The 24,832-nt window shown below is 45.1% G+C and overlaps 1 protein-coding gene and 1 long non-coding RNA gene across 2 annotated transcripts in view; one reads left to right on the forward strand and one right to left on the reverse strand.

The window, feature by feature from the left end:
• Positions 1 to 24,832, forward strand: part of SLIT3 (slit guidance ligand 3) — a 590,204-nt gene that overhangs the window by 169,675 nt on the left and 395,697 nt on the right. The gene's annotated exons all lie outside the window — the stretch shown is intronic.
• On the reverse strand, positions 8,048 to 16,757 carry LOC128316481 (uncharacterized). Its single transcript, XR_008300446.1, has 5 exons — positions 16,666 to 16,757; positions 15,999 to 16,059; positions 15,125 to 15,238; positions 14,416 to 14,504; positions 8,048 to 12,129 (listed from the first exon to the last, which is right to left on the reverse strand). It is a non-coding gene; the product is annotated as an uncharacterized LOC128316481 (long non-coding RNA).

Here is a 24,832-nt window from a genome sequence, read left to right on the forward strand (position 1 = left end):
GTGAAACATCTCAACCTACTTTATTTTAACTGCTTTGTGGTGTTCCATTTGCATATACTCAAGTGCGTTTACCTCCCCTTATGTTTCAAATTATTTTCAATAGGGTTGGTAAGGTTTTAATATTGCTATTAATAGAACAATAAATTGAAGTAAGATTACCATTTTGAACTTTGTTCATATATTCACTCACATAACGATCATTTGTCAGGTAGCTAATTTGTGCCAGGCACTGTTGTAGGCACGGGAACTACCGCAGGTAATGAACTAAATCCCTCCCTCCTGATGAGTACTTCACAGGATACTTGAAGCAAGCCTGCCCCACACATGTTACTACTCATATTTCACAGATGAGAAAACTAAAGTTCTCTGATGTTAAGTGACTCACTCAAGTTCTCATTGAAAAGAGCAGGGAGTTTTGAATCCGATCTTTTTTCTGTAATTCCAACCGTCTTTCTAGCATTTCACCCAGATTTCTGGTGAACCTACAATTACCATTCCTCATCTTCATTATCTTTGGAGGCCCTGGTTCCTTTTTTTAGCAAACTGTTAATTTGGAAGTAATTTTAGATTTACAGAAAAGTCTCAAAGACAGTACAGAGAATGCCTACATACCCCTCATCCAGTTTCCCTCATTATTAACATATTACCGTGATATGTTTGCCAAAACTATGAAACTGACATTTCTGTATTACCATTAATTAAACTCTAGACTTCGTTTGGTTGTCACCAATTTTTCCATTAATGTCCTCCCTATTCCAGAATTGTGTCCAGGTCACCCCATTGCATTTAGTTCTCATTGTCTGCCTGGCACCCTTTGGTCTCTGACAGCTTCTCAGTCTTTCCTTGTTTTTCATGACCTTCACAATCAGTGTACTGAGGCGTTTAGTTGAGTTCATTACAAGGTCCAATTAAGGCAGTATCAAGAGTTTAGGGGGCTGTAACCAACTCACCTGAGAATTAGTTTGGTGGGCCCTGGCAGTAAAGGGAAGTTGCCACTTCAGCACATCAGAAAGGGGCATCTTGTCAACGCTGCTGCCTGATGCTCTCCTGGTGCAAAGATGCAGGGAGACAATGGAGTGACCCAGTGTCTTGAGTGAGGGTAGAGGGGCTGGATGCTGGCCATCTATGGCTGATGATAGGTTTCAGTGGCTTACCAGGGGATTTTAACCTCCTGCCCCTCAAGGTCCTGTTCCATTTCTAAGTATCATGGAACCTCAATGTGACGTGATTGCATCTCCCCCAGCTCTGCCTTTTTTTATGAATATCTGTATCTCTCATAAGTATGTGCTTACTTCTGATGACTCCCAATAAAAGACCTTTTTCAGTCACAAAGGGATGAGAAGGAGCTTCCACTGTCTGGGTTCTGTGATACTGTCACCAGAAGGAATTTGATTATTACATTTTCCAAGCCCACTGTCCATGTTGGCAGCAACATGGAGGGATCAGAACTCTTTGAAACAATGTACAAATTATTGATTAAAATTATTATTAGGTTCAGGATGGGAGAGCCCAGAAAGGGTCAATTTTTAAAGCCCACTAAATAGCCACCTGCTTTCTTAGAAGGGCAGTGTTTGGGACAGTTTCCATTTTAAATTTATATATGTAAGTATGTATATTTTAAGTTTATTTTATCTTGAATTTATATTTATATATGTATATGTATATATATATGTGTATATACATAAGTATATATATAGATGTGCATATATATGTGTGTATATACATATATAATATATGTGTGTGTATATACGTATATATATGTATATCTATAACTTGTATGTATATAACTTGTTTACTTCCACCACATTATAAAGTGAATGTTCAATGCAAAATTTTTAGAAAATTTTTGGAAAATAAAATCTAAAAATGACTATCTGTGATCCACTTCCTGGAAGACAATTACTGTTGATATTTGGCTTGTTTCCTTCCATACGTTTTGTTCTCAGGACATATTATGTAACATACTTTAAAAATATTTTTCTTACGATATGATCATAAGCAATTTACTTGTTTCAAGTAACTATAAATAAATACATAATAGTTTTATGTTTAAATAACCTTTAATTCACTTGATCATTCTATGATACATTTGGCTAATTTTTGATACTGAGAGAAATGTTTTTGAAAGTAGAGCATGTCCTTTCCTTATATATTCAATTAACTCCATAAAATAGAGTCCCAGAAGTGGGACTACTGGGTCAAAGATTATAAACATTTTTAGGGCTTCTGATACGTTTTGAAGTAGAGGGGCAGTTCAGCTTATTAGAGCTCTATGGGAGCCAAGTAATGGTGCTACCTTTCCTAACTTTGTCCTATGTCACGGCTTGCTCTCTAGACTTCAGCAAACTTTGACTTGTTCATAATAACTAAAGTTCTGATTCTTTCATTCCTTCATCAGTCAGTGTCTGTGTCAGGCTATCAGATGCTAAGGATGAGCCTAGCAAAACCAGAGCCCCCCTGCTCTTGTGTCAGAAGCAGCATCTGGCTCTGGAAGACCCTGATTTGGTTGAGAAGAGAGTTAGATAAACCCTTTTGAAAGCATCTCTCTTTACCAGAGGCTTGATGCCTACTGTCTACTTCCTGAACCTGAACTGTTCTGATTTTAGAGAAAGATGGCCATCCCATGTTCAATTTGAGGGGCATTTGATCTGAGCCCAGGAGACCAAACTAAAGTATTTTGTTTATGGTGGATAAACCATTTTAATTGAAAGGCTGATGCTGGGGCCTTGCTGTTGCTGCCTCCTTTTGACAATTGAAATACACTTGGATTTCTCATAACAATGGAAAGTGCAGTCTGGAGGGTTTCTTCACTGGTTTTGCAGGCGGTACCTACTTTACTGTTCTCTGAGTAAAGGCCCTGGTTTTATGGCTCTACCCTATAGATCTTCCTCATTGGTCATCTTAACCTCACACAAAGGGTCTTCATTTGACTTTTTTCCTTTTTGTGATTTTGACTGGGTGGGAGAGTGCCATCTTGAAGTGGCTTCCCAAAAGGATTGGAGAAACAAATGTCTGCGTCTTGGCAGCCAGTAACTGAAGTCTACAGGAGTAACTCTCAGACCAGCTCTCTGATGATGAAGCCGTGGTCAGTTGTCTGGGGAACATTTTGTCTAAGTCACTTGAATCATTGAAATCAGTGTAGACTTTTCATTGTAATTATGTGGATCATGAAGTCCTGATGACTCCCAGCGGATGTCAGTAAAGAGTGACTAATGGATCATGGGGTCATTTGGTTAAGTTGGCGGGGGGAGAATCTGGGCAACCAAGGACAGTGCTTGAGGCGGTCCTTATCTGTGGCCAACCTCTGGCAAGTGCTCTCTCCTTCTGTCACTTAGGAACTCTGACTCATCAGGGCCTGCCTCCCCAGCTTCATTACAGGAAAGCCGGAGACACATGGGCAGGTTTGTGCCTCTCCAGCTTTGCCCCATGCCCCCTGGTGCCTCGGTAGTTGATATCACTGTGTCAAGAGAGCAGAGCCTGTGTCTGTGAGCAAAGCTGCCATGGAGTGCTTGTGAAAGGCAGTGCCCAGTGTCAACCATGATGTCATTTGAGAGTCAGCCCAGCCCAGGCTGTGCTCTTTATGATGTCACCACTAAAGTCTCTTGGCTCTGAATTATAGTTGTTTCTCTTATGCTAGCTTTTTGTGTTGTTAGAGAGGAAATCGTCTCTGCAGATATTTTGCCTTTACCTCTAAATACTTTAAATATTTTATCTCTCACAACATCCTGATGTTCCCTGGGTGAGGTCTCGCATCCCTTTCTCTCTTTCCCATTTCTCTTTCTCTCTCCCATTCTCTCCATCTCTCTCTTCTTTTTTACATACATTTGATTTTTAATTGGTCAGGGTACCTGTCACTTCAGAACATAAATAGAATATCCAAAGTGGATGAGTGTTAAAAGAAAAGGTTTTAAATAAAAATCTATCACAGATCTTGCATGGGAGGATATTCCTACAGGGTCTTTTGAGGTCAAATTTTGCCATAGAAGAGCTGGAATCAGGCTGTATCAGTCTTCCTATGGTTTATGGGGCCATGGGGCCCCTTCTCTCTGTGGGCTCCAGTGCAAATGTGTTGTCATGAGATGAACTAAAGAGCAAGTTAACCAAAATGAAGTCCCTAAGGAGTGTCAACTCTGGGACACCAGTCGATGCTTTTCCAACATTCAGGCTAGAAGCGCATTTCATCTCTTGGCAAGCTGGTTTCATCTCTACCTGAGGAAAGATAAAGAATTTTGCTCAGCAAATGTAAGCCCCTGTTCCCAAGCCTTGTTTCTCTCAAGCTGATGGACAGGTATGGAAGGAATGCGTTTGTTGGCAGGTATTAGTTCGTACTCAGGCACAAATGGAAGCCATGTTCTCATCCATCCTCTCTGGGCTTTGGGGAAAAAAGTCATGGTGGGGAGATATTGTGCAGGGAGAGGGTGCAGAACAAGCTGTCTTAGTTTCAGCCAGCTGTCACTTGTCAGTGGATTCCAACAATGGCGTCTGGCTCAGCAAACATGGAAGCCAGGAATGTGCCTAGTGATGGAAGCCGAGTGACCAGTGGGAGGCAAGATAAACCTCCACTGCAAGTCAGGAGCAGACTACGAGGACTTTGCTTGCCCTGGATATATTCTCCCAGAGAAGGGTTTTTCCCCACCCTGTGCTGTTAATCAGTCATGGCTCCATCCCAACTGGGAGGCTTGGTATTCCCTTTGCTTCTGTTTCCAGACAGATGGCTTTTCATGGCAAGCAGGTGGCTAAGACAGGAATTTAGAGACCTAGTTAACCTGAAGTTCCAACCACAGGCTTGGCCAAACGCATTACGGTTCAAGAGGATGCTGCATGGCTGTTGCAAGCGATGCTGGAGATCTTAGCTCCTGTGTAAGGATGTGCAGGATGTAATAGGCAAAAAGCAAAGGCCATAAAACAATAGGTACAGAACATTACCATATTAGTAATCTCTATTCTCTCTTTTTTCAATATGTCTTTGAAAAAGAAGAATGGAAAGCAAACATGCCAAAGATTTAAATAGTCATAATTTCTCAAGGTGGTATTTTTTCTGGTGGTTATTTTTTCTTTGAGGTTTTTCTGTTTTCCAAAATTTTTTTTTATTTCCCTTGATGACATATGATCACTATGTCTAACAACCTCTACCTATATCCATAGTCCATATCCATCTATATTTTTCTCCAGGTTTGCTGTACAGTGGGATAGGTTGAGCACTGCACCAGCACTGGCTTAGAAGGGGTTAGTGGGGTCTCAAATCTGTCGCTTGATTTAATTGCCAAACTATCCCTGGACTATGTCTTCCCAGAGAAAAGGAAGCCTTTTTCTAATTTATCTGTGCAGAAGGGATGCCTTTTTCTAATTCATAGAGTGACACTGGATTTCTTGGAGCAGCCCTGTGTGTGTGTGTGTGTGTGTGTGTGTGTGTGTGTGTGTGTGTTCATGTTAATAATTTTGGCCATTCTATTTAACCACCATATTGTTTTATAAAGGGGTAATTATTCCTCACTCTAAATGTGTCAGGAATCTTAATACACAGATTGAGAGTTTGGAAATGGCTTCCTGGAGGGGTAAATAAAGTTCAAGAGTTCTTCAGAAGGACAAGTTTTCTTTGGGCCTTATGACTATGCTTTTATGTGCTTAAATCCATATTTCTTAGGGGTCAGAATGGGTTGGCGGAGGAGCACGAATATGTCACTTTAAATTTGTCAGTAACAGACATTAACCAATAAAAGCTCAGGTAAACCCCCAGTGTCGTAGGGATGTAATCAGCGTTCACTGTTCCAGGAGATAGTGATGGTGTCACCAGCAGTGTAAAATAAAGGGACCATGACCATGTGGCTCTGCTGGGGAGTGGGAGATGCAAATTCTTTCATCATCTTTCTAATCTATTTGTTTGTGTAGCCTCGCCTTTGTTATGTTGAGGAAACTGAGCTAGCTTAACATAGAGAGCATATAGTTAGCATGAAATATCCAGCAAGCATGAAATAATGGAACCAAATGGCTCCTAGGGTTCTTTCCTCAAGTCAGAGAAAAATGTGACGAGCCAAGAGGATGCTGGGCTTTGATACACATGCGCAAGGCAAGCTCATTCCAGAAATAGTATCCCTGACCCCAGAGATGGGGGCGGCCTTGTTTTAATTTCAGGGTTGGAATAATGACAGTTTTATGAACAACCAAATAGTTATTCCGGGTTCTTCCCTTGAGAGTGTGGTCTGAGACCTTGGCTTGTGTAGTCTAAGTGTGTAATAACATCTGATTGTGCTCCCAATGATCCTGTGACAGCCTTCACTTTGAGTTCTATTTCGGAATGCCCTCCTATCGGGGAGCACCTAAACATAGGCCCTAGTGGGGCGGAATTTAGAAGCAGCATTATCTCAGGGCAGTCTGGGGCCAAGCTGGTCAACTCCCCACTCTCAGCTCGGTGAAAAGAAAAAAAAGTCACCCCAACATTTTGGGGATGGTAAAAAGAGCTACCATTTGGTAAGCAGAGGGATTGCTTGTAGGGTGGCTTACGAACAGCTCTAGAATTCTCTGAGGAATAGCTAGAATTAGCGTGTCAGGTAAGGTAGGGTAGAGGGAAATGCACAGAATTGGAATTACAACAGCTCCTGGGTGACTCAGAATCGTCATTGTCCTTGATGTTATCTCCAGTTTGTAACTAGAGGAAAAGCTTTCAAACCAGAAAGGAATGTTGATTGGTTTTCCCTCTCTTTGCAGAATAAATGCTTCCAATTTTTACTGACAGTGGGGTCTTCAAAAATGTTAATGATGAGATTGTGTTCACTTCACAGAATGGCTTCCAAAAGTAAATACAGAGCAGCAAGGAATATCAAGATGAGTGATCCCTTGATTAGTGGTTGACTATGAAAACCAAGCCCCTTCAGTTCTGAACACTAAACATCAACAGGATAGGACAGCCTTGGTGTCAGTCAGTGGTTGAGGTAGACAGGCCATCAGGGGTCATGGGAGAGTCTCTCTATGGAAAAATCAGGTGTTTGAGGCCCAGACACAATAGACACAAGCCCATGGGGGGGCATCTTTTGCATCACTGTGGTTGATAAATCTAAAACTATATAAAGTATGATACTCTAGAACTTAGATTTAGTCTTGCTCTCTCTTGATTGCAGTTAGGTAGAGATTAAGTCAGTTTCAGCACTCACCAGAAAGGTGTAGGTATTGAAACTCCTAAAGTTAATTCTGAGCCATTGGAGTTCAGAGGTAAGGTCCTGGGCCACAGCTCCTGGAGTTTTCCCATAGGGGTGGTTCAAGAATGGCCATGCTGAAGAGTCCTTGAGAACACAGATGTGATGTTTGGCCTCTGGACTGCAATCCTGGCCTTACCAGTTAGTAGCTGTGTTAATAGTTCTCTAACTTCAGCCTCCTTGTTGCTAAATGGAGGGAAATACAGTATTTCTACATATAGTAAATACTTATGAGACATTAGAGATCTCATGGAAAATTCCCAAGGAATCGAAGCTAGGATTACAAGAGAGGATCCTATATGAATCTTGAGACAAAAAACACTACGTTTATCGTTTACTTATTTTATAACTGGAGGGTTGTACCTCATCATTCCTCTTATCTATTTCTAAAACAAGTAGGTCTTGAGGTTGTAATGTACGACTTAGGGAATATAGTCAATAATATTGTAATAACTTTGGTAACTAGACTCATTTTGGAGATCATTTTGTGATATATAAAAATATCAAATTACTATGATGTATGCCTAAAACTAATAGGATATTGAATGCCAATTATACTTCAATTAAAACACACACACACACACACACACACACACACACACTATGAGCAGACCAGGCAGCACAAAAACAGGGAAAAAGGGGCTATCCAGCTTCTGGGATGTGGGTGTTGGGTCAGAAGCAGGTAAACCAAGACTGTGGTAAATAAAAAACCAGTGAGAAGCCAAGGGCAGATAGATGCAACAGTGATGGTGGATGGACACAGAGCAGGTACGTGTGCAAGGTAGCAGAAGTCTTAGATCACATGCTGTGTTAGTTTCTTACTACAGCTGTAACAAATTACTACAAATTTAGTGGCATACAGCAACACAAATTTATTATCTTACAGTTCTGGAGGTCAGAAGTCTGAAATGTATTTCACGGGGCTGAAATCAAGATGTTGGCAGGGCCACACTCCTTCTGGAGGCTCTAGGGGAGAATCTACTTCCTTGCCTTTTGCAGATTCTAGAGGCCACCTGCATTCCTTGGCTCATGGTACCCCTTCAATTTTCAAAACATCAGCATAGCATTTAAATCTCACTCTCTGGTTCTGTTATCACATCACCTTCTTTCTTCCTCCTGGGCTGGGAGTGAATTCTGATGGATGGCACTAGACAGAAATCACTTCTCTTAGAAAGGATTTCTCCAAAGCATGTGTTCCCAGAGCAACTCTCTGAGGAAGATGGGCAAGGCTAGAAAATCAGGTCTCTGTTGCTTCTCTAATTTATGTCTTATACCATCACCCCCAAGCCAAGCACTCTGACATTGTATCTGTGATCAACTGACTGTGTTTCTTGAAAGATCAAGTTAAGTCCAATTTTAAGTGGGAAGAAAGGTAGGACTCTCTTTACATTCCTACTTAAGGAGATATTCTTCTTGGTTCTGTTCTGCCCATGGAGTAGTTTTAATAGCCAGAATCAAGGCTGGTTTTGGAAGCTGATGAGCGATGAAGAGCTTTATAATAAAAGGGCTTTTATTGGCCTCCCATCAGTTAGCTGATTTTTTTTTCTTTAAATAATATGACAAATTAGTGTTCTGATAAGGTTGCCTTTGGTGTGGTTTCATGAGTTGACATAATTAAGAGCCATTCCACTTGGCAGTGTTGCAAGAAAACCATCCAAGTCAGATGAACAAGGAAATTACTTAATTAGCAACTCAGGTGAAGACTGGCTCTTGAGAAAGTGGATGTTAAGATTGGAGGGAAGACAGGAGAGGCACACAGAGGCAGCGTACCGTGGTTGGGTGGCCTGCTGAAGACAAACTCCCCCATCCCTTTCCTGCTGCCCCTGCATGAGTACTTGCTGACCGTGTACCTGAAATGGGACATGGATGTGTTCTGGCTGTACTGCTGCTCACCTGTCAACACCAAAGAATGATTGCGATTTTGGTTCCCTCCACTTCTCATGAAATAAACATCACCTGGCAATTCCTTTGAGATTGATTAGTCACTATTCCTTTCCCCTGGGTCCTTCTTTCTGAGTTAATCATTGTTCTAAACAACGGCAGCATTAATCAGGATGATAACAGTTTTTAGTCATTAACAGCATAACCAGCTTTTGTGCCTATTGGAGTTGCCTTTATCAAACCATCATGAAGATCGGAAACTCATTCTACAGTGGGCGCTATTTCCCGGGAGAGCCACATGTGCCCATATCAGGAATGTGCCTGTGGGAGACTTAGTTTTGGATAGTTTCCAGGGGTCAACTGCAAGGCAAGCTGGAGAAGTCTGTTCTGGTGGAACTCCAAGACCTTTGCTGTGGGTGAGCCAGGGTCTTTGACTTCCATATGTATCAACTTTGATGCTTTTAGTAGCTGCAGAGGCAGTCCAAATGTCGTAGTTCAGTAGATGGGTTTGGGATCTAGACAGACTTAAGTTCAAATATAAGCGTCAGCACTAACAGGTCATTGGACCTTGGGAATATTTTAACACAAGAGTAAATACAGTCATCTATGTGGAGTACTTTTACATGGTGCCTGATACATGGTAAGTGCTCATAAATGGTAATTTAAAAACTGAGACCACTGAAATTGTTTAAAAAAATTCATGAGACTCCAGTCTGTTTTCTGGGACTTTAGAACCATAGAGTATATATCCTGAGGGGGCAGAAACAAACCATAGAATGTCATAAATGCCATTCAGGTGAAAAGATGGCTAGAGTGTTCCCTACTCTCAAAGTGAGTCACCATCAGAGTGGCAGATGAGTGTATAAACAGGTTCCTGCAGGTGCCAAATGACACAATTACCCCTTTTAACAAATGTTCAGTTTCATCTCCTATTGATGGCCAAGGTCCTAAATCCCTCAGAACTATATACCATCCAAATTCCTGGGTCATCGTTTCTCTGGAGATCCAGAGCTGACCACTTGGGTGACTACTCTTGCACCTTGAGCTTAAAGTGCAGATTGAGGTCTGCTCCTTGACCCTGTTCTCCTGGGTTAAAAGCTTGGCCTTGGGTGCCTGGGTGGCTCAGTTGGTTAAGGATCCAACTCTTGATTTTGGCGCAGGTCATGATCTCACAGTTAGTGAGATTGAGCCTCACGTTAGTCTCTGCTCTGACAGTACAGAGCCTGCCTGCTTGGGATTCTCTCTCTCTCTCTCTCTCTCTCTCTCTCAAAATAAATAAATACACTTTAAAAGAAAAAGAAAGCCTCAACTTGGTCTGGCTCTGCCTAGGGTTTCAAGAAGAACAGTTAGTGAAACCACTAACTCCAAATCTTCTTTCCATTTCGTGCTCACATCTGCCCTATCAAAGGTGGGGCACTGAAAGACTGGATGAAACCTCCAGGCCAGAAACAGCTCCAGGCCCTGTCACTAGGGAGGCAAACTCAGAGCAGGCTAGTGCGTGGTCTTAGCACCATCTGCCAAAGACTTTTCCACCAATACATGCAAGTCTTCCATTTAAGACCTCATGTGACACACAACCTATCTAACATGAATTCCTGGGAAAATAAAGACACCGTCATATGTTCACATCAGAAAGGTACATGTTTCACAAATATTCACAAATTCACAAAAAAATCAGTTTCAGTGGTCTTAGTTTCTAAATTACCATTTATGAGCACTTGCCATGTATCAGGCACCATGTAAAAGTACTCCACATAGATGATTATATTTATTCTTGTGTTAAAATTTTCCCAAGGTCCAAGTGGAAAGCATGTATCATAGAATCAAAGAGCTACGACCACTGTTCTGGGCCCATGTCAGAGTGTCATTTCCTTGTTATGCCAACTCATGCTTAAGAAACACTCTAGGGGGTTCTCAGGTGCTATTTAAACGGCTGAAAGAGAAAACTCTAAGTTTTCAAATCTATTACATCTATTTCTGATTTCACTGGCAATGTTCAGAGCTCACCTTGCATAGGCAGACAAAAGAGTTCTTCTGTTGAGAATAGAGACCTCTGGGTGCCATGGAATAGTATTTGTCAGATATTTCCAGGGAATGGGAACCCTTGACTGTGGGTTGCATAAGATGTTTTAAATAAACAGAAATTGGCTAATACCGCCCACGAGTGCTTAGAAATCCTGCCTTCCTCTTCCCTACAGCAAACTTGAGGTGACGTTCTGGTTGGCAGCAGCTTGGCTCTGCCATCATGTTCAAATTCCACTATTGCTGGCCTGAATTTGCTTTTTCTGGCAGACTTCAGCCTAGTCCCAATGAAACATATCCACGGCTTGCAAAATTACTGGCAAAATTGGGCTGGCAAGAGGTGAGGGGGGAGAGGAGGGAGGGGGAGGGGAGAGCGTCCAGGGTAATTGCCATGAATGGCCCAGTGATGAGTATCTACATCTAGGAAGTAATTTCGTGAGATCTCTGCTCACTCACTTCTGGTTTGGCTCTCCCAGCTCACTCATGCCGGTCACAGAGCAGTACTTTTTACAGACTGTAAGTCCATTGTGAGCTTACGTATCCTAGCAGTTTGTAAAGTGGTATTTTCTTCATTTTTAATGGTGGAATAGTACAGGCACACATATTTATTGGTGCCTTCCCGTTCCACACTGTCCCCAAATAACCGAGAAGGACTGTCCCCCTCAAGCCATTCCTAGCAAGCCATGTTTCTTCTGGGCCCAGGGCAGCTTCTGATTTGCTGTATGTCCCTGGTTGAGGGTCCCCCAGCCCATCCCAATGTCGTGGGAATGAAGGAAGCATAAGGTTGCAGCCCTTCCTGAAGGGTTGTATAAATCTGAAAGATTTACTTTGATCCCGGCCAAGGGAAACTTCAGCTAATCAGCAATCCCTTGCTTTTTATTAGACTCCCCATAAACAACGAGGCCACAATTGTGAAGGAATCAGAGGACGGTAGGTGTTTGATGCCTGAAGCCTCTCCTCTAGTGCTAGTGCCAAGCAGTTGGAGCTTCTTCTTGTAATGCAGGCTTGATTAGCTGGTTCTCCCTCCGACTTCAACCTTTTGTGGAAGCATTTGTGGCCAAAGGAAATATAATTAGCAGAAAGATCCTGTACGCAAACTGTCGTCTTATCAGTGATGATAATAACAGGCCTGGTTTCCTATATTTTTCCGGTTAGCCACCGTGTTCTGCCAGTATGGCATTCATAACTCCCCCCTTCATTCCATTATCGATGTCTTCGGACTCCTAGCCTTTCCCTCTACAAATCCATCCCAAATACCATAACCAGGCCATTCATCCTGGAGAGGTATCTTGGCACGTTGCCCCCAAACATTCAATAGTTCCCTATTTCACAAAGGTAAAATCCGAACTTGGTATGTGACATCCAAATCCCTGCACGGTGTGGTGTCAGCCCGTATTTATGGCATCATGCCCTGTGCTGCCTCTGTGTGTACCAGACCAGAGAGCTCGTGGTCCCTCAGACACCTGCCTTACCACATCTCTGCTCAGAATGGCCTCCTTTGTCTGGACTTCCTGCAGTAATGCTCCATTCAGATCCTCATTCCTCACAAGCATCTGCGACAGCTCTATCCCCAGGATCTCTCTCCTCTCTCTCTCCCTCCCCTTCTCCCTCACTGCAAGCTCCTTTGACACTTGTAAACTGGGAACGTATTTTTCACCACTTTGTAGAATACCTGCCCCAAGTGCAGGGACCACCCTCCACCTCTCTGCAGAGCCCATTGAGCCTGCTCTGCTAGATGGGCCTTGTCCAAAGCAGAGGTGGACTGACACGGAAGTCTGGAGCACCAGCCTGAGTCAGGAGCACTAAGCCTTGAATCCCACCATAGTGCACGGCCCTGGCCCAGTCCCTTAATCTCTCTGGTCCAGAGTCTCCAGGTTTGCAAAGCAAGGAGTGATGACTCATTTAACGGAAATAGTTGTAAGGGTTAAATTAGCTATTCTGAGTTAGGCACTTAGCATGGTGCTCAAGGCACTATTGGTATCATTCTCATTATCGTTAAGTAGATGTGTGTTGATGAATAGACTTCTGGTCCTAGGACCCCAGGCCTTTCTGAGGAGTTGGACACATGGCTTGGTCTGCATGTGGAACCCCTGGTCTACTTCTGTAAGTTTGACTAAATCTCAGTTTGCTCGTGTGCAAATCGGGAAGAAGAGGAGTCCCCATGTCCCAGGTTGTTGTGAGAACTGAATGTGATGATGAGTATAAGATGTCTGTGCTTAGGAAAGGCTTGGTTAGTGAATAAGCTATGGAATCCTGAGAATGGCTGGGGTTAGCAGTCAGGAATCATGACCTGTGTCGTCTCTCGGGCTTTCCTTGCAAGGGGTCAGGGCGGGGTGGGGGGGGGCGCTTAGTTTCCCTAGTCCCTACATTGAGTCACGTTGGGGTGGGTGAGGGAAGCCTCATCAGACTCTGAATTGACGTAATTCTCTTCTTCTGCCACCCTTTGCCCACCCTATCTGACCAGAGCTGGCAGAATTTGGGGATCTTAGAAAGATGGGGACCTTCAAGTGGCCATGGCAGACAGGTCACCTGTGTGCCCCCCAGGCAGCTCATCAGACCCCGCAGATGCTTCTCAGTGAACACTGAACACCCCTGGGACTTTGTGATCTGGGCGGCTGTGAGGGCTAGTGCAGACATATTAGCACCCTTCCTCTTCGTCCCTGCCCCCTCCTTTTCATCAGCTTTATCCTAAGGTGGATAATGTTTCTCTAACTGCCTAATTGGGAGAACTTAGCTGGAAAATTGCCATCATGCTCTCTTTAAAAGGGTGCCAGCAGCCGGAGGCTCCCAGCTGTAATGTCAGTAGGTAATCCTGGCTTTGCTGCCATGGAGCTAGGAGTACCCCCTCTCTCTTCAGTCTACTTTCCTCATGGTTGGAGCATGCCACAGGCTCTGAGAGAAAAAACCGAACATGGAAGAGCAGGACAGAGGTAGCCCAGGAAGCTGCTGCAAGCACTGATCAGCATTCCTCCTGCCCCCCATGGCCTTCTGCTGCCTGTACCAGTGGGGGATGAAATGCCATCAGTTGGACAGCCAGGGCACCTTGGCACCACACCTTGGTGCGCTGGTTAGCTCCACGTACTCCCACGGCAGCAACCCTGAGTTTAGACTGTGTCTGAGGGCCGTCCCGGAAAAGGAAAATCTAATCGTGAAAACTCGTTCCTGAGTTTGAGAGAGTGTGTACAGCAGTGTTTAGGAGTGTGGAGCCTGGAGCCAGACCGCTTGCTTTATTTCAAATCTAGGCTCTGCCACCTGCTCGACAAGTTACCAAATCGCCTGATTTTATCATCTGTGAAATGTGGGTGATAATTCTAGCACCTACCTCTGCTCCACACATCAAGGGACCCTGGCTGATGGCAGCACTGCCACCCTTAACACATGGCATCCAGGGTCGTCCTGCAAGGTGGATGTCTAGCCCACACAGAGAGAAGACACAAAGGATTGGATGTCAGAGGTTTCGATGGGCCAGGCTTAGAAGGGGGGCGCCTCACTCCAGTCACATTCCACTCTCAAGAAAGAATGTAGTCATATGGTCCCAGCCTAACTCAGCTAGAGAAGATAGTTTGCTGGTGCTGAAAATGAACAGGCACGGCAGTCTAGTCTCTGCCCCACAGAGAAACCTTCCCGGTAACAAACAGCAGGCATTAATTGAGCACTCGCGTTAAGTGCTTTACACGTATTAACTAAATTACTCAACATGACATGATGAAACTACGCACACATACTATATATCAGTGAGGGTCTTGCTAGAAACCCAGTGGAACCCTCAGAGGACCAATTAGAGAGGGTTTAAGGATATCTGTATGACATGTTCATAACAATATTATTCTCATTAGCCAAAAGGCAGAAGCAACCTAAGTGTTCACCGACAGATGAATGGATAAGCAGAATGCAGCATGAACGTACATAGAATATTACTCAGCCTTTTTAAGGAAGGAAATTCTAGTACGTACCGTATAATACAACATGGATGAGACAGAAAGTAGAATGGTTGTTACCAGGGGCTGGAGGGAGGGGGAAGGAGGACTTACTGTGGATACTGAGTTTCTGTTTTGTAGGAGGAAAAGAGCTCTGGAGAAGGGTAGTGGTGATGGTAGCCGAACAAGGTGAATGTATCTCATGCTTCTAATCTGTAGGGTTAAAAACTGTTCAAATGGTAAGTTTTATGCTACATGTATTTTACCACAATGAAGAATCATTTTAAAAGAGGGCTTAGGGGCACCTAGGTGGTGCAGTCAGTTAAGCCTCTGACTTCGGCCCAGGTCGTGAGCTGGTGGTCTGTGAGTTCGAGCCCCGTATTGGGGTCTGTGCTGACAGCTCAAAGCCTGGAGTCTGATTCAGATTCTGTGTCTCCCTCTCTCTCTGCCCCTCCCCCGCTTGCATGTGGGCTCTCTCTCTCTCAAAAATAAAGATTAAAAAATTTAAAAGAGGGCTTAAGGAAGGGGCTATTTGCAAAATATAAATGAGTCCTATGTGCCAATGAGTGATGGTTAAGCACAGAGGGAAGAGCAACCATGGGAAGCTACATCCACCCAGAAACCTGAGGGGTAAAGGAGGGGACAGTTACCAGAATGAGGTGGGAACAGTAGCCATGGGAGAAGGGCCACCGAACAGAAGGTGAAGCTTTAGGTAGAGGAACTCAGCACTTGCAAACCACAGCCCAGCAGAGTGGAACCAGTGGATAAGTACCCAGATCCCTGTCCTCCTGCCCATGACCCCTCTGGCTGTACCCAGCTGGAATCAGAGGGCCCAGGAAGCTGGTGATGTCTTCCAGTGACTCAGCCTCCCCAGGGCTCAGAGATGGGCCGAGGGTGGAAGAGAGCCCTTGGGGGTAACCAAAAAAGATTGGGTTCAGCCACCATATTCCCATTCTATAGATGGGGATACTGAAGTAAAGTAACTCACCCGAGGTCACACACTTAGTGAATGCAGAGCAGGCTTTCAGCCCTGCTGGCCTCAGAGCCTCCTGCAGGAAAGGGCAGAAACTAAAATGTCAGGAAGGTCTGCGAAATACCCAGCACTATGCTTTCTCCTCAAATGAGTGAGAAAAGAGAGACTCAGCTTAATTTAGTAATTTTCCCAGGTCAGGCAGCTAATAAGCAGCAGATCCAGGATTTCTGACTCCAGAGCTAAGCACTTCCCACCCACTACAGGAACCTTCAGGCAGGCAGCCACTCACTGTCACCACCATTATCACCAGCATCAGGATGCGGTCCGTGAGCAAGGCTTTCAGTGTGCCTTGTGTCTGGACAAAGGAAGCCACTATGTACAGACCCTATGCCTCTCCCACCCCCACTAAGCCTTCAGGCCAGGGCATCTACTTTGTAAAAAGCCACACTAAACACGAACCCAAAACACAGTCCCTCCCCTGTCAGCAGACACCAGAATGTTGAGCTAAAAGATATGTTTGAAGCCATCTATCAAACCCCCTCATTTTGCTTGGGCTGAAATGACCTGTTTGTCCAGTGTAAGTTCAGGTCACAAGTTCAACGTTTACTGAGCACCTGGCTAGTGCCCAGCATGAGTTAGATGTGAGAGTGACCTAAGATGCAGACCTGGGTATCTCACATACCATCTGCTTCTTTTAATCCGCACCACCATCGCCTGGACCCAGAGTCCAAAAGCTATGGCCCGTGGACCAGCCCCACCTGTTGGCTGTTTTGGGGCATCAAGGGTCATTGGCACACAGTAACACCCTTTGTTTACCTATTGTCTATGGCTGCTTTCACATTATGACAGCTTAGTTGAGTAATGATGACAGGGATATTATGGTCCCTCAAGCCAAAAATATTTATATCACGCCCTTTAAAGAAGTTTGCTGACTCCTGATCTAAGCCAAGTGCGTTAGTTTGCCGTGGCTGCCCTAACAAAATTCCGCGTGTTGGGTGACTTAAAATAACAGGCCTTTATTGTTTCACAGCTGGAGGCTAGATGTCCAGGATCACTGTGTCAGCAGGGTTAGTTTCTTCTGGGGGCTGCGAAGGAGAGTCTGTACATGCCTCTTCTAGCTTCTGATAGCCTCAAGCATCCTTGGCTTGGAGATGGCATTCTTCTGTGTCTTCACATCACCCTCCCTATATGTATGTCTATCTCTATGTCCAAGTCCTCTCTTTTGGATAGTCATGTTGGATTTGGACCCATCCTAATGACCTCATCCTTATCTGATGGGTCCAGGAAGGCCATTTCCCAATAAGGCTATTTCCAAGTAAGGCTACTTTCACAGGCGCTGGGGGCAAGAATATCAACTTTTCGGGGGACACAATTCAACCCATAGCCCCAAGCTACATTATCTCTTCCTGAACTATGGCAATAGCTTCCTAACTTGTTTCCCCCAGCCATTTTTGCACTGCACCTCATCCCATCCTCAAACTCTTATTCCACAACCCACTGTCCATGTCTCAGATTAATCATTTCTCAGCGTCATTGGAATATGTCATTCTCATGTTCGAAGCCCTCCAATGCACACCCTGTGGGTAAAGACTGAACTTTACTATCATCTGTGATGTGCTGCTGCCCCTTGGAGGACCTTGCCACTTGCTCATACCCCACGTGTCTGTACTCTCGCTGTTGCTGCCTCGCTGGCTTTCCTTCTGGTATTCAAACTTGCCATGCATCCTTCCTAGACAGGGCCTGTGTTTAAACCATCCCTCTTCCTGAGCCTTTGTTCACCTCGCCTCTGTGGGTTCAACTCTTACTCATCCTTCATAGATCATCATAACTATCCTTTTCTCGCTCGCTAGGTCACATCACCCATTAGTGGCTTAGAGCATTTCTCTGACATTTATCCACAGTCATAATGCTCTGAGAGATGAGTCCTTTGTCATTAGGACTCATCATGAGATAAGAACAGGATCTTTATGCTGCTGCTGTTGTTTGCCTTTGTATCCTAGCAACTAGCATACTGCCCAGCCCACTGTGAGCACTCCAAAACCATCTGTCAAAGGTAAGAAGAACGGAGGAAAGAAAATGGAAAGACAGTCAGGACCCTTGCCCCTGAGGAGCTCAGGGCCTAGTGAGTGCAATCAATGTGCAAACAGAAAATGACAATATAGTGTCAAAAGTTATTATAGAGCAAACATAGGTAGCATTGGGGGAGGCACAGATGAGGGACTTCTAGAATGGGAACAGAGTAAGAATAGGGAAGATTTCCTAGAAGGGATGATGTTGAAACTTAGTCTCGTGAGTGCCCTTAGTCCCACCTTTGCAGATGGAGGAAGGCCATGATTAAGGCCTGGAGGCTTTGTTGCTTTTCCATTGTTGTGTAACAACTTACTACAAACTTAGAGATTTATAAACAGCATACATTTACTGTCTCACATTCATGTGGTCAGGAGTCTGGACACAGTTTGGCTAGAGCCTCCATGCAGGGTCTCACAGTACTATAGTCAAGCTGCTGGCTGGACTTCATTTCATCTAGAGGTCTGACTGGGGAAGAATCCTTTCCAAGATCCTTCAGGTTGTTGGAAGAATTCATTCCTTTGCGACTGTATGAATGCCTGCTTTTTGCTGGCCATTGGCTAGAGGCTGCCCTCATGTTCTAGAGGCCTCCCACACTTCTCTGCCATGGGGGCCTCCCCAACATGCCTTGTTTCATCACACCAGCAAGGAGAACCTCTCTCCAGTCCACTAAAAACAGAGTCTGGTGTAACTGCAGGGAGTCACAGGAGTGACAGCCCATCACTCTTTCTATATACATAAAGCAATCATGGGAGACTCATCTTACCTCCTTTGCTATGTGACTTAACTGAGTTGAGGAGTTACATTCCATTACCTTTCCCATATTCTGTTGGTTAGAAGCAAGTCACAGGTCCTTCCCTCACTCAAGGGGAGAGATCACACAAAGGCATGAACACCAGTTGGTAGAGAATCATCAGGGGTCACTCTAGGGCCTGTCCACCACAGAGGCCTGAGAGGAAATTGTGTGAGGATACCAACTATTCCCTCTTTTACTCACGTAGGCTTGATGGAGGACCCGCTGTGTAGCAGGCACCATCCTTGGTGCTGAGAACACAGTGGAGAACAAGACAGACCAACCATCTACCTTCCTGGAGCTTCTCCATTCAGAGTGGCTGAAGTATGCAGGGGAGGGGGAGATTACTTTCACTGGCATGTTCTTGGGGAATCTTCCATTCAACAGCCTGACGAGTAGAGGACCTTCCTTATGGAGAGCTGCTGCATCCTCTAAAAGCATTAGGCGAGGTCTTTGGCCCAGCCATTTGTTTAGCCATCCCAGAGACCTCACGGGTTATTATGCCCCCAGTCATTACTAGCAGGTGAAGCTGTCATTGCTCACTCTTACAATATTTGAGCCAACCCTCTGTGGCCTTATGCCCTTTTTCTGCCCCTACCATTTTTCCAGCCCTGCTTCTTCCCAGCCTTGAAGAGATATCTCTGAAAAATCCCTCTGGATTTCAGACCAGTGGTAGGATGCTTCCCCTGGGTCTGTTTTTCTGCTGGTCCTTAGAGTGTGCTGTGCCAACTGCCTCTGAGTCTGCCAAAAACCTGCTCTTAAATGTGGAAATACAAGCATCCAAGTGTCCAGGCCGGGACTTGAACCGAGGTCACCTGGACTTGAAGACCCTTCTCTTCCACTGCAACTTGCTGTCTGAGACTGAGAGCACCTGATCCTTGCCCTCCATCTGGAGAATTTTTGATCTCTTGCTTATCCCAGGGGTGTTCATTGAGTACCTAATCAGTGTCCTAGGCTGAAAACAGGCAGAGTGCTCACCCTTAGCAAGCTTACAGCCTAATGGGGGAGACAGGTGTAGATTGAAGTATCACACACATAAATGGAAAAGGCATCTGATTCCACCTGTAATAAATGTTAAGAGTGACCAGAACGTGGTGATAAGAGAGCCCATGGGACAGCATTAGAGCTGGTCAGCAAGGACAGGAAAGGCACCCCTGCCTCAGAGGTTCTTGACCCAAAATTAGGAAGAAGAAAAGTCAACTAAGCCAAGGACACAAGGAGAGGCAGTTAGAACAGTAATCCAGGCAGAGGATATAATGTGGGCAAAGGCTGTAGACTGGGAGAAAGTTTAGTTGGGCTGGAGGGAAGAGGGCCAGGTGGTTGTTCTTGCTCAATCTGAAGTCAGACAGCCAGACCCAAACAGAGAGAGTGCAAAGGCCCTAAGCCTGTCTCATTCCCAGGCTCCCTGTGATCCCGACATGCCAGGGCCTCCCATTTATCATTCTGAAGAGCCCTGCCATGCTTCCTCCCTGGGGCTGTCACCCCTTGGGAGAGGTTATCACCACATAGAAATCCAACCAATCCCTTTACCATATTTAAGGCACACAGCTTAGAATAATAACCTTTTTTTTCAAACCTTCAGAAATATCAAACCCACATATATTTGGAATGAAAGACGAATATTACAACTCTTAGCACCAGGGAAGTATGCAGGCCGCAGCTCTTAGGAAACTGAAAAAAACCAATAAGCACATGCGCATCTGTAAAAGGGGAGAGAGAAGCTTGATTTTCTACACCTTCGGGTTTGGGAGTGCAAGTTTGCGCTGGGAGGAGAGCAAGCTGCAAAGACTCATCTGTGAAAAAGGGAAAGGGAGACAGACAAACCCACTCGTCTTGTCCATGAGCAGCAAGGAGCAGGGTCCAGCCATATGGGCAGTCATGAGGAGGCAGGACTGTGTGCCCTGCTCAGCACTAATTAGAAGCAAACTAAGGCCTGGCTGGAGTGGCTGCAAGGACACCCAGCAGGGACCATTTCCTGCACAGGGCGGGCTGCCCTGGACGAGGGGGCCGACAGGTGCTGCCTCCTCTGACACTTTTGGCAGCATCTCCCCTGCTCTCCTCCTGCAACTCATCCCAACAAGCGCGTGACCTTGGAATGCCCAGGGAAGCTGGGTTTGGCTAAAGGTTCTGGAGGCTGCTTTCTGCAGGCGATTACTGTCTCTCCAGCTCTCTCTTTGGAGGGCTTATCTATAAACACTGAAGGACCTTCGCGTCTTCTGAAGTTCAGCACAGGGGTGGGTAGTAGTTAGACCTGGCCGTCTTGACACAGGGTCATTTTGACATGACCTAGAAATCAAGCCAGTAAATTGTCAGTGTGTATTACGATGCCTTGGTGTGCCACGGGGAGACAGGGAGGGGGTGACGGGACATGTGCAACAGCCTCAGAGATGGGGAAGCTCAGGACTGAGGCAGAGAATGAGGAGAGGGTCAGAAATAGTAAAAGGTCTGGGATACGACAGCGCACTCAATACCGGTAATTTTTAAAACCGTATTTTGCATGTTGAAGCAACAGTTGTAACATTGGAACGATTGTGTCAGAAAGCTCAGATCAACGTGACCCTCTTTGCATTGGTCGTACAGAGGAAGTGTCTATTTGACAGACTCTCCAGGAGTTCTTCCCTCTCTCCTTTCCTTTCACACCCTTGGCCTAGACTTTCATCATCACTCGCTCATACTATTGCAGCAGCCCCAACACTGATCACTCTGTGACCTACCCTCCATGCAGCAGCCAGAGAGATTTTTTTCTAAAATGCATTTGATTGAAAAGGATGCTTGGCCTCTGAATCCTGATACCAACTCAAGGCTGCTGACTCTGGTCCCTGAATCCTGTTCTTCTACTTCCCTCTGCTCTGGAACCTATTGATTTATCCAAAGATGACCTTGAAGGGCATTAACTGGTAGACAAGTCTGACCTTCATAGGCCTGATGCCTCCTGAGGCTGCCCTCTACCCAGAAGGTGTCCTCAAAGCTTGGTAACACTCAGCACGCCTTCGGAAGGCCAGGGGACAGTGTTGTGGAGTATGGCCCTCGTCCGCTTCTTGGCCTGTGAGCTGCTTCTCCATGAGGATGAAGACGGGACAAGAAGTTGTACCTTGGGTAGTTCCCTGATTTAAAAGGAAAAAGAAAAGCCTTCTCAGTCTGTGAGCACGTGCATATACGTGCATTAGAATTGTTAATGTTTCTTTGAAGAGAGGTAAAATTTATGTGTGGTTTAACCAAACGATGTGTCTCCAGTGGGGGAGAAAACCGCCCCTGACCCCATTAAACACTATTTGTGATGCATGGGGGCGGGGGGGGGGAGGCAACCTTGAACTCTATGAGCGTGAGAAAACAAAGGGGAAATCGAAATTGTGGATCTGCCAGAAACCTGCCATTCATAGAGCCCACAAATCACAGGGAAACAAAGAGAAATGGAAAGATTTGGTATTAAAAACCCATTCTTCCCTGAACCTGTGCCAGCATCTATAAAACAATTACATGTGATCATACTTGAGGCTTTTCTGAGACACTAATTCTTCTCTTGACATTAAAATGTTGTACATGCTGCTTTCAAAATGTCGCACCCAGTCAAGAAGGGCACACATCAGAAGGGCAGACACAGCATGCAGGCCAGGTTAGCCCCGCTCCTGAAAACTGGGAATCCTCTGTGGTTTTCTTCCTTGAAGTTTCCTTGGAGCTGCTAATTTGTGACCCCCAGGGTGTGATATCCTTGCCTAGCTCCCAAACGGCTCCCTTGTTGCCAAGAGACCAGACAAGGGGGTGGTTGGTTCCCTAAGTTCCCCCCACGCTCCCTCGTCCAAAATTTGAGAAAACTCACCAAAGCTCATGACCAGGAGAAGGTGAGGAGGCTTCAAGCGTGGCCCAAGGTGGAATGAATGCACATGCTCAGTTACTGTGAGAAAGCTGACCCCCAGATCCATTTGTGGATGCTGAGTTCCTCATCGTGTTCAATGGGTCTTTGATTTAAGATTAAATAGGGCCCCTGTGTGAAATCGGCTGTTAGTTTTAAAAGCCTTTTCATTTTGACAGGTGAAAACTTCATTAGAATTACCCTATGCAAAGATGTCAGGAAAAATATACAAAGGGAAATTGGAAAATGTGATTGAGTCGAGCGTGCGCTTCCTCTGTCCTGGTGTTTCTGCACGGGCATATTTATTTCTCATGCACTTGCTGTTTGGCATGTCCCCTAATTGAGGCTTAGATGTAAAAATGCACAAAAGGCAGGTGATTCCACGGCTTTTGGCTCCTTGCTGGCATGGCTTCACTGGCTCATTTCTTGGCAGGGGACCCATCTTTGGATCAAATGTGGGGGTATTTCCAAATTGAGCTTTGAGAGGAAGAGCCCGGAGAAGGAGAGGCAAGAAGAAAAATAGGTGAATTAAGTGAAAAGCATGTTGTGGGCCAATTTAATTAGGGCTAATATATCAGGCCCCATATTGTTTTTGGAACTGGATTCGGGAGTAACAGGATCCCTGACAAGTTGTAGCCAGCCCTGCTAACGAGTGACTCTGGAGTTCACAGACCGGTCTTGAGGAAACCCCAACACAGAGCAGAAAGTGGCAAGTCCTCTCTGGTGGCAGGGGTGGGACACGGGGCCAACCATGGCTCTTTCTTCCCTTGGTCTCACTGCCCTTCCTGCTGAGGAGAGACAAGGGCTGGGAGCAAGGGCTTCTGGCAGCGTGGCTGGCCTTGGGCCGTGCAGGCCTGCCCTGGCCAGAGGTATGGGCCTGCTTTCAGAAAGCTCCTGTACGGAGAGCTGCACATACTCCATCTGGGCCTAGAAAACGGGCAGGCCCTTTCATCTCCCAGTCACAGCATGGGGACCATGGGGAAGGGGCTCTGAGGTATGTAATTTAATCCCCACATTTTGTGAATAGAAAAGGACTGGCCCAGAGTAGGAAAGGGTCTCACTCCCCACGTACACTGCTGGCTTCGGCCCAAGGGAAGACTTAGGAGACTGGCAGCCAGGCAGAATTGACCTTTCTTTTGCTAGGGACCACAAGCTCCCATATCCTCTGCTTGGTTTCCCTCACAGACTTTGAGGATCACTTGAGCCATGGCTTCTCAAACCCTTCCTCAGAGGCTACAATCCAGGGACACTGCTAGGAGGAAGGGGCCACATGTCCACTTCCAAGAAAATAGGCTTGATTTGTCTGTTTTATGTAACGTGCTGGGGAGAAACCCTACTCCTTGTGGTCAAACACAGTCCTCACTATTTGTAAGCTGTGTGACTGAATATGTTATCTTACCTCTTCTTTGTCCCCAATTTCCACCTCTGAGAAATGGGAGTAGAATAATAGTACATATTTAACAGGATTTCTATGGAGATTCAATGAGCCAGTGTATGTAACACAGCAAGAATGGGACCTGGATGTAATAATCACTCAAAAATGTTACTACTACTACTACTGTTTATTTGTATTACCATGGTTATTATCATATTAGAGTTGTAGGAAAGATTCAGTTTGAAGAAAAAGGGGGTTTCCTGAAGGATAAAACAAGTTTGAAATCTACTGATTTGGAACAGAAGTAACCTGTGATAGTAAGTTCAATATGTCAACTTGACAGGGCCATGGGATGCCCAGATATTTGGTCAAACATTAACCTGGGTGTTTCTGTAAGGGTGTTTCTGGATGAGATTAACATTTGAATCGCTAGACCAAATAAAGCACTCTGTGGTGTGGGTGGGCCTCATCCAATCAGTTGAAGGCCTGAATAGAACAAAAAGGCTGACCTTTCCTGACTAAGAAACCATTCTCCTGCCTGACAGCCTTTGAACTAGGACATCAACTCCTCCTGGTTCTATAGCAGCCTACTGGCCTTTGAACTCAGACTGATTTGTCTGTTTTATGTAAGGGACATCAGCTGTATAGATTTAGACTTGTCAGTCTCCATATAATAAATCTTTCTTTATATGTGTATCTGTATGCATATAACCACACACTTATTATATATGGAGTATATAATATATTCTATATTTAACATGTAT

The sequence above is a fragment of the Acinonyx jubatus genome, chromosome A1 (genome assembly GCF_027475565.1).
Source record: "Acinonyx jubatus isolate Ajub_Pintada_27869175 chromosome A1, VMU_Ajub_asm_v1.0, whole genome shotgun sequence".
In the NCBI taxonomy this organism is placed as follows: Eukaryota; Metazoa; Chordata; class Mammalia; order Carnivora; family Felidae; genus Acinonyx; species Acinonyx jubatus.